Here is a 13,482-nt window from a genome sequence, read left to right on the forward strand (position 1 = left end):
GTCCATATCCTGTGATGTCCATGCTAAATGGATGCAGAGGGTCACCTTGGACCCAACTCAAAGCAACATTATGTGCTTCCCACCCACTTCCAGGACTAGATTTTCTGTGTGCTAAGACAGCCTCCCTTGCCTCCACTGCCTCCCACTTGGACACAGGGTGACCCTCTTCGTGCGGGTAGCGACACAACTCTTCGGTATTCAAAGATCCAGTGGGCACAGTCTATATATGCCCAGCCTCTGGTGCAATTAGTAGGCTGTCCTTGGGGGCATTATGGACGCAGTTCATCACCATTTTACATGCATTTTCCCCCATCAAGGGGTGTTTCTAAGGCTCACCTGGGAGATTACCAAAGAGATAGCTGGGAGTTTCTCTACCAAAGATACTCTTGCCTCCTTGCCTCTGATTGTGTCGGATATCTGCGTAGCTTTGGGTTATTTACTGACTAGACAGTGTGTACTGTGGCCAACTTCTGGCTGAATACCTCACTGCAAGCTGTAGGAGCTGGCCACAGGGCTCTAAACCACTCCCTATCTAAGCCCTGGGACCTTTTTCTCATGGCTTAGTCTGGAGTCCATGACTAGAGGTTTCGGAAAACTCTAGTTTTCATGATGAACTTTGTACTCTTATTTAGGAGCCTCCTTGTTTCACAACGTCTTCTTTGCCATCCTCACCAACTTCAGAAACCCCACTGAAAAAGCCAATCAATTTCCGTCCCCAAATGTCTCACTGTGGGATACTGACAGAACTCGAAACCACCTACCTCATCTTACTAACACTTGGGCTTGTAAGTTATCCCAATTAAACCTATTATTGTGCCCATTCTCCATGATATAGTGGTATTTTCATTAATTCACCTTCCAAAGATAGATTAAAAGGGGGCAGGACTGGAGGCAGGGAGGCTAGGATGTTGGAGTAATGAGCCAGTGCAATGGCAGTGAGAATGGAGAAAGGTGGGATTGCTATCATATTTAGGACATAGAATCAGTGGGGCTTAGTGATTATTACTTGTGGGGGGAAAGGAGAGTGAAGAAACTAGCATTATGATTTACAGATTTTTGGCTTGAGTTATAGCTTTCTTTTTTTTAAATTTATTTAATTTATTCAATTTTGGCTGCATTGGGTCTTTGTTGTTGTGCACGGGCTTTCTCTAGTTGCAGTGAGCGAGGCCTACTCTTCGTTGCTGTGCGTGGGCTTCTCATTGCAGTGGCTTGTCTTGTCGCAGAGCACAGGCTCTAGGCGTGTGGGCTTCGGTTGTTGTGGCATGTGGGCTCAGTAGTTGTGGCTCACGGGCTCTAGAGTGCAGGCTCAGTAGTTTTGGCGCACGGGCTTAGTTGCTCCGTGGCACATGGGATCTTCCCAGACCAGGGCTCGAACCCGTGTCCCCTGCATTGGCAGGCGGATTCTTAACCACTGTGCCACCAGGGAAACCCCTATAGCTTTCTTTTAGAGGAAGGGAGATTTATTCATTTAACTCATGTTTATTAAACATATACCATGAGTCAGGCAGACTTTGGCATTTGATGCTGGAGATACACAAGAAAAAGACATTGGCAGACAGAAAAATTAGCATGAAAGATAATTACAGGGACAGATAGATATGTGCTTCCTCATACGATGCACAAGGGCACAACACACTTCAGTAGTGTTCCAGCTAAAAAAATTAATATGCTGAATCTAATCATGTGGAAACATCGGACAAGCTTACAAAATGGACATTTTACAGAATAAATGGCTTATGCTCGTCACAACTATCAAGGTCATGAAAGACAAATACTGAGGAACTGTTTGCAATCAAATGATACTAAGAAGACATGACAGTTAAATGCAATATGTGATATGGGATTGGCTCTTGAACCAGAAAATCTTGTTGTCTTTTGTTATAAGGGATATTATTGGGAAATTTGGCTATGAATAAAGTAGATTACATAGTAGGACAATGCTAATTTCCCAGTTTTGAGAATTGTACTATGATTACGTAAGAAAATGTTCTTTTTTTTTAGAACTTTTTTTTAAATAAATTATTATTTATTTAATAATAATAATAATTTTATTTATAATAATAAATTTTATTTATTTATTTTTGGCTGCGTTGGGTCTTCGTTGCTGCGTGCGGGCTTTGTCTACTTAACAGCGAGCGGGGGCTACTCTTTTTTTTAAATTTTTTTTGGTGGTATGTGGGCCTCTCACTGCTGTGGCCTCTCCCGTTGCGGAGCACAGGCTCCGGGCGTGCAGGCTCATCGGCCATGGCTCACGGGCCCAGCCGCTCCGCGGCATGTAGGATCTTCCCGGACCGGGGCACGAACCCGCGTCCCCTGCATCGGCAGGCGGACCCCCAACCACTGCGCCACCAGGGAAGCCCTGCTTGTCTGTTTTTATAGGCAGGGAACCTGTAAGTCATCTGCTGACTGGGCAGAGTATGTATACTTTCAGTGTGCTGAGCGGGAGAAAAACGGGGCCAATGTCTTTCCCTATATGGGATAGTAAAGGGACAGGGCATGCTGCTTGGGAGGGCTCTGGGACATTGCAACGGTCACATTGTGACAGAAGTCCTGCAGCCTTTGTTCTGGCAATATTGGCCCTTTGAGTTTATCTTGTTCTTTGTGCTTGGAGCACACTAACCACACTAACCTCACAGGAAAGTATAAGAAGGGGCTCTAACCTGGTCTGAGGGTCAGGAAAGGTCTCCTGAAGAATTACGGACAAAGATGATGTGAGATACACACACACACACACACACACACACACACACACACATACACACATTGGAATATTATTCAGACATAAGAAAAAAGGAAATCTGCCATTTGTGACAACATGGATGGAACTTGAGGGCATTATGCTAAGTGAAATAAGACAAATACTGTGTGGTATCACTTATATGTGGAATCTTAAAAAAAAAAGTGAAAGTCAGAAACAGAAACAGAGGGTAGAAAAGTGGTTGCCAGGGGCTGGTGGGTAGGGGAAACAGGGAGAGGTTGGTAAACTTTCAGTTGTAAGATGAATAAGGTCTGAGGTTCTAATGTATAACATGGTGACTATAGGTGATAACACTGTATTGCATAATTGAAATTTGCTAAGAGTAGAACTTAAATGTTCTCACCAAAAAAAAGAGAGAGTTGTGATGTAATAGATGTCTTAATTAACTAGATGGTGCGAATCTTTTCATAATGTATGTATATATCAAATCACCACGTGTACACTTTAAATATCTTACAATTTTATTTGTCAATTATACCACAAAAAAGCTGGAAAAAAAATAAGTTGGCTTACTAGAACAATGAAATCACCTAGTAAAAACCTAGTTATGACACCACCTAGGAGAAAACACCCTATAAGTTTGTGGTGCTGTCTTGCAGGATGTGTTGTGCACTCTGAACCAGGACCAGTAATCAACATAAGGCACTGTTTGTCCCAGAACTAGAATACATGGGGCTAAGGACTAAGGGAGTGATGGTGAGAATGATGCCTAACGACATGCTTATACAGATGTTTGCACTTTGCTTCTCATTCTCTGATTTCTGCTATTTTAGAAGATTATTATTCAAGAGAGAAATATCTCTTTCAGGGAACACAACAGTGGTTCCACTGAATTAGAAGCTGAAACTGCCACCTTATGCCACTAGGCAGGTCCGCCAAAAAAAAGAATTACTATGTCGGCTAAGGTGATTGATCCTAACCATTATTAAGTACTATATATTAATACATTATAGGAATGAACAACAATTTGTTTCCATTTCCCTACTGAGACATCCTTTATGTTGCTTTCATTATAACAATGAATGCCCTTGTACATGTTGTTTTGTACACATGGGTGAGAGGATAGATACCTAAAAGTGGAATTTGTGTGTCACAGAATATGTGAATATTTAACCTTTCAAGTTGTGGTCAAATTGCTGTCTTAAGTGGTTGTATCCATTTGCACCTCCACCAGCAATGATTGAGTTCCCATTTCTGTACATTCTTGTGAATATTTATTAATTTTTGCCAATCCGATGAGCATAAATTATCTCCTTGTTGATTAATTTGCATTCCCCTGATTACCTGATGTTGAACATCTTTTCATGTCTGCCTATAGTGATATTTAAAAAAGTGTCAATTGTCAATTTTCCACAAGAATGGTAGTTACATTCTGAGCAGTGGTATGTACCATCTTGTGAAGCAGTCCCTTGTATTCATGCTCATGCAACAGATTTTCCTTCCTAATTAGCTCTAGGTTGACTAGTATCAAATTTAGTTCCCTTGAAAATATAGGATGAAAGAGGAAATCCAGGGCAGGATTTAAATCTACATCTGATAATCTACAAAGTGGATGGCTTTTTGTGCCCTGGCCCCCAATCTGAATTAGTGTTTTGTAAACCAGGAAGTACTCGGACTTAATCTTAGAGATTTTGTCCCCGAGTTTTTGTTATTTCTAGCGGCATAATGTGGATTGCTCACGAGTATTGCATTGTTGCCATAAACTGCCATGCCTTGCCTGTTGACAGCAACCCCAAACGCTACAGTCGAGTGCGAGTCACAGCAAGCCAGAACTGGAAAGAATCCTCACAATCAGTATGTCCACAGCCCATTATTTGCAGAAGGGAAAACTAAGGCTCAGAGAGCACAACCCATGAGGTGGTAGAGAGCTGAGTTTCCAACCCGTGTGCTCTAGCTTAATCCCTGAGCCCTCAGGGCAGCTGCGTGGTACCTGGTCATACGGTCATTTTCCACGGGTTCTATGACATGAACAAGTTTGCTGTTGGGAGGCAATTGTTCATGGGTCTCTCGAGTGTCTGAATGTCTAGGGGAGCTTTTGTCCTTTGTCTCTGACCCAGTAGTCTTGCATCTTCTGCCAGCATTTACAAAACTGTGGCGGGCTGCCTTGTTACTCAGAAGTACAGTAAAATCTCAGACACTTTCCTGTTCCTTACAGTTGAAGGCAGTAATTTCAAAAGCTGTTAATACAGGCATCCTCTGGTCAAATTAATTTTGGAAAAGCTGAGGCCTTCCCTCCCAAAAAAAGATTAAGAAAAGATAAAAGGAAAGGAAAGCAGCTTCTTTTCCTGCCGGCTCCTTTAATAAACTAAAGAGCATTATGAATTGCTCCTAGATGTGGTGGTAGAGTGGAGTGCGCTAAATTTCAAGAATTATTTACATAGGAAAAATTCCTTCCTCCTTTCCCCTATGGAATGCTTATTAACATCGGAAAGAACAATAAAAACAATAGAATATGATTAGTAGAAAACCATTTGGAAAGCCAGAGTAAAATGTAGTAAGAAAGATGGAAATGCAGTTGAAGGGGGTCGTTTCACATCCCTTGAAAACTAGACGGAGGTAGATGAACAAGTGTTACAGCATCATCTACAAAGTGCTTTTGCAGATGTGCCCACACAAAGCGAGTTAATGGGATTTTGCCCAAGGGTCAGATTTTAGAGTCAAAAGGGGACTCTGAGACAACGCTGTCTTATTTTACACGTGTTGCACTAAGGCACAGCAGAAGGAAGGCACTTAAGGCCACCCAATTCACTGGTGACAAATGATGGGAATCAAATCGAAGTGTTCTGAGTCGCTTTTTTGTGTTCCCCACACACTCTTTGTCCTCATATTGTCCTATTGTTTCATTTATTTGTGACTCAACCTTAAGGTCTCTAAAGGCAAATACCATCTCGTTCCACTTAAGAGCTCCTACCACAGTGTAGCAACCTATTGAACATCTACCATATTCGCGATCGTCACTCTTCACATCCAGTGCTGCCCATCACAACTTTCTGCCATGATGGAGATGCTCCTTTTTCGCTCTGTCAGATATGGTCGCCTGAGCCATGTGTGGCTACCGAGCACTTGATATGGGGTTACTGGGACTGAGGAAGAAGGGATTTCTTAATTCCATTTCATTTTAAATAACGAAAATTTACATTTAAAAAGCCACATTTATCTGGCGGTGCTGCAGTGATTGCCTGTGGTGACCGTAGAGGCTATAGTGGTGCCAGAGGACTGAATTTGAGGAGGAATTAGCAGCCAGGGCTGGAGTATGACTCCAGCCAGGCCATTTAGTTGATGGGTGACAAGCAGTCCCGCTACTGGCTCAGGCCTTGGGAGCCCCGTTCATTCATTCGACAACGTTTGACAAACCCTAGAAGGGGCAGGCCTTGAGCGGTGCATGCGCACAAGCCACTAAAGCCGGCCATTACGAAGGGGCGAGGCCTGGGCCCGGCACGACGGCCGCACGTGCTGCCGGGGGTATCACGTAAGCGTTACCGCCCTGGGGGCTTCTGGGTAATGGGCAGCGGACGGGGCGGCCGCGTCTCAGCTTACCGGGCCCTCTGAGGCATGCCTTCCAAGGGGCAGTTGTCGCGGGGGAGGAGACGGCCGAAGACTCGGGCGTTGCGGGCGGCGTGCCGCAAGCAGAGCAGTTGTCAGGCGGGGAACCAAGAGAAGAACACGGAGATGGTGTCGTCCACTAGCGGCAGTGCCCCCGAGGACCAGGCCATCATGGCGGACAGGCCTAAGCCGGGCTCGCGGGCGTTTCTGTGCGGCATCCAGGCCTGCTACCCTCTGGTGAAGGTGTGGGCCTGCAAACACTCCCGGCTGCTCTTGTTTGGCGTCTGCGCCCTGCTCATGCTGCTGTTCTACTGCTACCTGAGTGCCAGTGAGTGCCACCCGGGGTACACCGGGCGAGGGCCCCTCAGGGGGACAGGAGGGTGAGGGGAGGGCGCCGAAGGGCGGGGCTCTGCGCGGTAGCACGAAGGCCATCCGTCTCTCCCGCTGCGTCTGCCCTCCCTTCCGTCCGACGACAAACAGCTTCCCTCCTTATCTCCTTTCAGAAGCACCTTCCCTCCCTTCCTCCCCACTTGTCCTCACAAAACCCTACCCCCTCACCTCCCGCCATTTTTTAAAAAACGGAGGTGAAATTCTCGGAACCTAAAATTAACTGTTTGGTTGTGAACAATTCAGTGGCGTTTAGATATTTAAACGTTGAGCAGCCACCACCTCTATCTCATTCATCACCCCGAATTCAAACCCACACCCACTGAGAATGCAGTTACTCCTCATTTCCCAGCCCCTGGCCCCCACCAGTCTACTTCTGTCTCTGTGGATTTGTTCTGGACATTTCCTATAAATGGGAACAGAGAATATTTGTCCTTCCTTGTGTCTGGCTTATTCTACTTGGCATAATGGTTTCGGGAGTTGGGCATGTTGTATATGTATTGGTACTTCATTCGTTTTTACCACCGAATACTGTTCTGTGGTATGAATATACTGCATTTTGTTTATCCATTGATCAGATTGCTGGGCATTTGGGCTGTTTCCAGTTGTTGGCTATAATATTGTTATGAATGTTCATGTACAGGTTTTTGTGTCAGTATGTTTTCAGTTCTCTTCGGCATATACCTAGGAGTGGAATTGCTGGGACGTATGGGGATTCCATGTTGAACTGTTTGAGGAAGTCCCAGACTTTTCCAGAGTGGTTGAGCCATTTTATATTCCCACTGACAGTGTATGAGGGGCTCCATTTCACCAGTGTTTGTTACCACCCCCTCTTTTTGATTATCACCATCCTAGTGTGAGTGAAGTGGTATTGTATTGTGGTTTTCATTAGTATTTCTGTAGTGACTAATGATGTAGAGCATCTTTTCATGTGCTTCTGTATATTTGTATATGTTCTTTGCAGAAATATCTATTCAAATCATTTGACCATTTTAAACTGGATTATTTGTGGTTTTGTTATTGAATTGTAAGAGTTCTTCATATACTCTGGGTATGTGATTTGTAAATATTTTCTCTCATTCTGTAGGTTTTCTTTTCACTTTCTTGATAGCTTTTTGATGCACAAAAGTTTTCAATTTTGAGAAAGTCCAATTTTATCTGTTTTTTTTTTTTAAAAATTTTGACACTTGTGCTTTTCATGTCATATCTAAGAATCCATTGCCAAATGCAAAGTCATGAAGATTTATGCTTAGGTTTTCTTTTAAGGGTTTTATGATTTTAGTCCTTATATTTAGGTTGTTGACCCACTTTGTATTAATTTTTCTTTATGGCATATGTTAGGGGTCTAACGTCATTCTTTTGCATGTGAATATCCAGTTATTTCAGTACCATTTGTTGAAAAGACTACTCATTCCCCATTTAATAGTCTTGGCACCCTTGTTGAAAAGCAGTTGACCATAGACCTATGGGTTTATTCATGGACTCTAAGTTCTGTTGGTCTGTGTGATCATCCCTATGCTAGTACCATACTCTTTTGATTACTATAGCTTTGTAGAAAGTTGAAAAATTGGGACATGTGATTCCTCCAGTTTTGTTCCTTACTCATATTGTTTTGAATATTCAAGGCCTCTTGCAGTTCCACATAAATTTGAGGACTAGCTTTTCCATTTATGCAAAAAGGCCCCTGGAGTTTCGATAGAGATTGTATTTTTTTAAAGCACTTTTCTATTTATTTATTTGTTTGTTTGTTTGTGCTGGGTCTTCGTTGCTACGTGCGGGATCTTCAGTTGCAGCATGAGAGGGTCTTTTTAATTGTTTTAGTTGCGGCATGCAAACTCTTAGTTGTGGCATGTGAGATCTAGTTCCCTGACCAGGGGTTGAACCCGGGCCCCCTGCATCGGGAGCGCGGCGTCTTAGCCACTGGGCCACCAGGGAAGTCCCTATAGAGATTGTATTGAATCTGTAGATCATGTTGGTCAGTACTGCCATCTTAAGAATGTTAAGTCTTTCAATCCATGAACATGGCATGTCTTCCCATTTATTTCTATCTTCTTTAATTTATTTCAACAATGTTTTGTAGTATTCATTGTACAAGTCTTTAACCTCCTTGGTTAAATTTATTACTAGAAATTTTATTCTTTTGGATGCTATTGTAAATGGCATTGTTTTCTTAATTTCCTTTTTGGAATGTTTATTGCTGGTATATAGAAGCACAACTGCTTTTTTTTTTTTTTTTTTTTTGCGGTGTGTGGGCCTCTCACTGTTGTGGCCTCTCCCGTTGCGGAGCACAGGCTCCGGACGCGCAGGCTCAGTGGCCACGGCTCACGGGCCCAGCCGCTCCGTGGCATGTGGGATCTTCCCGGACCGGGGCACGAACCCCTGTCCCCTGCATCGGCCGGCGGACTCTCAACCACTGCGCCACCAGGGAAGCCCGCACAACTGCTTTTTGTGTGTTGATCTTGTACCCTACAGCTTTGCTGAATTTATTAGCTCTAGTAGGTTTTTTTGTGAACTGTAAAAAATATTCTGCATATATAATTACTTGATCTGTGAATAGATAGTTGTATTTTTCCTTTACATTTTGGATGCCTTTTATTTCATTTTATGTTCTAATTGCTCTGGCTAGAACTTCCAATACAATGTTGAATAAAAGTGGTAAAAGTGGGCATCCTTATTTTGCTCCTGATCTTAGAAAGAAAGCTTTCAGCCTTTCACTATTGATTATGATGTTAGCTGTTGATTTTTCATAAATGCTTCTTATCTATTGAGGAAAATCCCTTCTATTCATAGTTGAGTGAGTGATTTTATCATAAAAGGTGTTGGATTTTGCCAAATACTTTCTCTGCACCAATTGAGATGATCATGTGAGTTTTTTTCCTTCATTCTATAAATGTGGTGTGTTCCATTGATTTTCTTAGGTTGAACCATCCTTGGATTCCTGGGATAAACCCCACTTGATCATTTTGTATATTCTTTTTAATATGCTGTTGCATTTGGTTTGCCAGTATTTTGTATCTGTATTCATATGTGATATTGGTTTGTAGTTTTCTTGCAGTATCTTTGTCTGGCTTTGGTATCAGATTAATGCTGACATCGTAGAATGAGTTAAGAAGTGTTCCATCTTCTATTTTTTGGAAGAGTTTAAGAAGGATTGGTGTTCATTCTTCTTTAAATATTTGGTAGAAATCACCAATGAAGCCATCTGCTCCTGGACTTTTCTTTTCAGGGAGGTTTTGATTAGTGTTTCAGTCTCTTTACTTATACTAGGTCTTCTCTGAAAGGTCTTCCTTCCCTAGCCTCCTTTCACAAACTACTAAATCCCCTCACCAACTTACACAAATGCCTTTCTTTCCCTCATGAATGACTTCCATCCCTCATTTCTCCTAAGGCTTTTTCATTGTCTCCCATCACATAGTACTAATCTCCCTCACCGCACCACTCAAAGTGCTGACCTCCATCACCTCCTCTCTTAAAGCTCTTCCACCTCTAACCTCACCTTACTAACCCTCCTTACCTCACCTCTCAAATTCGTTTCCCCATCACCTCCCTTCTCAAGGACTTTCCTTGCTCAATTCCTCTCACAGAGGCCTTCCCTTCTTTCATGGTTGCCTTCCCTGCCTCCTCTACCCTCACAAATGACTTCCCTTCTTCACTTGTTCCCCTGAAAGACCTCCTTCCTTCCAGTCCTTTCACAAAGTAGGAAATTCCCTCTCCTCACAGAGTACTAAACTCCCTCACCTCCTTACTCAAAGAACTTACCTCCTTTACCTGTGCTCACAAAGACCTTCTGTCTGTCACCTCACTTCACAAATCCCTTTCCTCTCTTACTCTCAGAAATGCTTTCCCTTCTTCATCACCACTCTAAAAGTTCTTCTTAACTTTCAGTCAAGGTCCTTTAATTCTTCACGTCCCCACAACAACTTTCCTTTGCTCACCTTACAGGCCTTCTCTCCCGTCACTCAAAAGCCTTTCTTCCTTATTTCACAAAGCCCTTTACTCCCCTCACTCAAGGTCTTCACTCCCTCACCTCCCTTTTATTTATTTATTTATTCGTTTATTTGGTTGTGTCGGGTCTTAGTTGTGGCAGGCGGGCTCCTTAGTTGCGGCTCGCTGGCTCCTTAGTTGTGGCATGTGAACTCTTAGTTGTGGCATGCATGTGAGATTTAGTTCCAGGACCAAGGATCAAACCTGGGCCCCCTGCATTGGGAACGTGGAGTCTTAACCACTGCACAACCAGGGAAGTCCCCCTCACGTCCCTTTTAAAATGCCTTCATTCTCTTATGTCACATTGTCCCTTCTCTAACCTACCTTCACAGAGGCCTTCTCTTCCTCAGTCAAAATCCTTCCCTTCCCTTCTTATTTACCCTCCTTGAGACCTTTGCTCACCCCCCTCTCAGATGCCTGTTTCAGCCCTCCAAAGGCCCCCCGTTCTCCCCAATAACAGGTTTCTCTTCCCTCACTACCCAAAGCTAACTCTCTCCTTCCTCAGAAGTCTTCTTTTCCTCCTTCTACTCAATGCTCTTGCTGCCTCACTTTCCTCACTCAAAGTCTTTCCCACCTCCTCCAGATCTTTCTTGCCCCCCCCCACTCAAATACTTTTTCTTTCCCCACAGCCTTCTCTCCTTAGCTCCAAGATAGCCTTCTCAAAAAAAAGGCCTTCTCTACCTTACCTCCCTTGGCCTGCCCTCCCTCCCAGTCCCCTCACAGTGGTATTCTATCTCCTCCTCCGCATAAAGGACTTGGCTCTCCCATAGTATTCCTCCCTCCCTCCCTCCCTCAAGCTCCAGCTTCAAGCCCAAAGACCTTCCATCATCCCCACCTCTAATCTCAATGACTTCTCTGTCCCTGCCATACCCAGAGGCCTTCCATCTCCTCAGCCAAGGTCCTCCCACAGTCAAAGAAGGAAGCAAAAATTGGGCAGAGGCATTGTTAAGTAAAATGAACAGAGACCACTATACACTGTGTCTCAGCTGCTTGGGGATGAAATTCAGTGTTGAATAAAGTATATGTTATGCATTCTTTTATCAACTATTTTAAATAAGTTAGAAAAATATTATTCCTACTCTTCGAAAAACATTTTAAGATGCCTTTTAAATGATCATCTACAAATCATATTACTTTGAATTATCCATATTTATTTTTCCTACTGTTCATCTAAAATACAATATATTTCTGAATTAGTTTTACTGTATTTGTAAATGTTAGTTACAAATAAAACTGAGAACCTTACAAACTGAGAGCTTTTTCATTCTCTGAAAACATAATTTAAGAAACAAAACTATAAATTGTACGTGTTATTTTCTTAGTCCATGAGTTCTTCATTTTCTACTCCTATTTTGAGTAGAACTGTTATAAAAGGAGAATACTGTTATTCAGTGTGATTTCTTTATTTCCATGAGGACTTTTTCCAATATAGGTTTAACATGTTTTCTCCTAAAATAATCCATGATTCATTCTTAATGTTGTCAGATGTCCCAGATTCTCAGGAGGTAATATGTGACTGGATGGATTAAATATTATTTTCTATTTAAAATGATTTAACTTAATGTAACTAAACTCATTGTGTTATGGGTTGAATTGTGTCCCCCCCACAACAAAAAATGTTGGACGTTTAACCCCTAGCACTTCAGAATGTGACCTTATTTGGAGATGAGGTCTTTATAGGGGTAATCAAGTTAAAGTGAGGTGGGCCCTAGTCCAGTATGAATGGTGTCCTTATAAAAAGGGGAAATTTGGACACAGAGATAGACATTGTTAGTAGAAAGACTATACTAATAGACACAGGGAGAAAACAGCCATCTATAAGCCAAGGAGAGAGGCTTTCCCTGACAGTTCTCAGAAGGAACCAACCCTATTGGTTGATCTTGATTTTGGACTTGATTTTGGGCTTCTGGCCTCCAGAATTGTTGAGGCGATAAATTTCTGTTGTTTTAAGCCATCCAGTTTATGGTGCTTTTTTGCAGTGACCCTAGCAAACTAATACACTGAGGGGTAAAATAATTTGGCCATGCCCCTGGAGTATTGCAGTGAAAGCAGGGCATCTGGTCCCAGAGCTAAAATTTCCCTTCTTTCTAGATAGACCCTTCTGAGTTCTCTTAGACTTAATGCCACCAAGGAGAATTGAGGTTGAGGGATCTGAATTAACTCTGGGAGAGCTCCAGGTTGTATAGTCTTTTAGACCTTGTTTTTAAGGTTACTTTTATGCATAAGGCATATAGACTAGTAGCATACAGGATGAAGAGACTAGTAGATCAGGACTAGGAGTTTGATCCCACCTCCTCCACCAATTCTCTGTAACCTGTTGGGTCAGCCCTTATTGCACATCCTTTTTGGGGAGATTAAAAAAGAGAGAGAGAAATAAAGATTGACTAATAGGTAATATTTTCAGAATGCTTTAGCTCCATAGGAAAAAACCACGTGACTGGTTTCTATATTATTATATAATACTTCATTTATCTGTTATTTGGGGGAGTGCATGAGGCAGTGCACCTAGATAGGTCTGATTGACTGCCTTGTACCACACTAGGCACCAAGTTTGGTCTTGCTTTAACCATTTGTGTATGTGGTGTAGTTGGAAGAGCCCTGATCTAGAAGTTAGGAGACCTGAGTTGTCATGATTCTGCCACTGACTTGCTGTGTGACTTTTGATGAGGCATTTTGCCTCTTTAGGCTTCAGTTATCTTGTCTAAAAATTGAGGAGATTTCACTAGACAGGTGTTTCTCCTGCCTCAGTCATTTGTATAACACCTTCACAATTCTTTGTTATCTTAATGCTATCAGTTATTCATATTTTT

The sequence above is a fragment of the Orcinus orca genome, chromosome X (assembly GCF_937001465.1).
Source record: "Orcinus orca chromosome X, mOrcOrc1.1, whole genome shotgun sequence".
NCBI classification, from domain to species: domain Eukaryota; kingdom Metazoa; phylum Chordata; class Mammalia; order Artiodactyla; family Delphinidae; genus Orcinus; species Orcinus orca.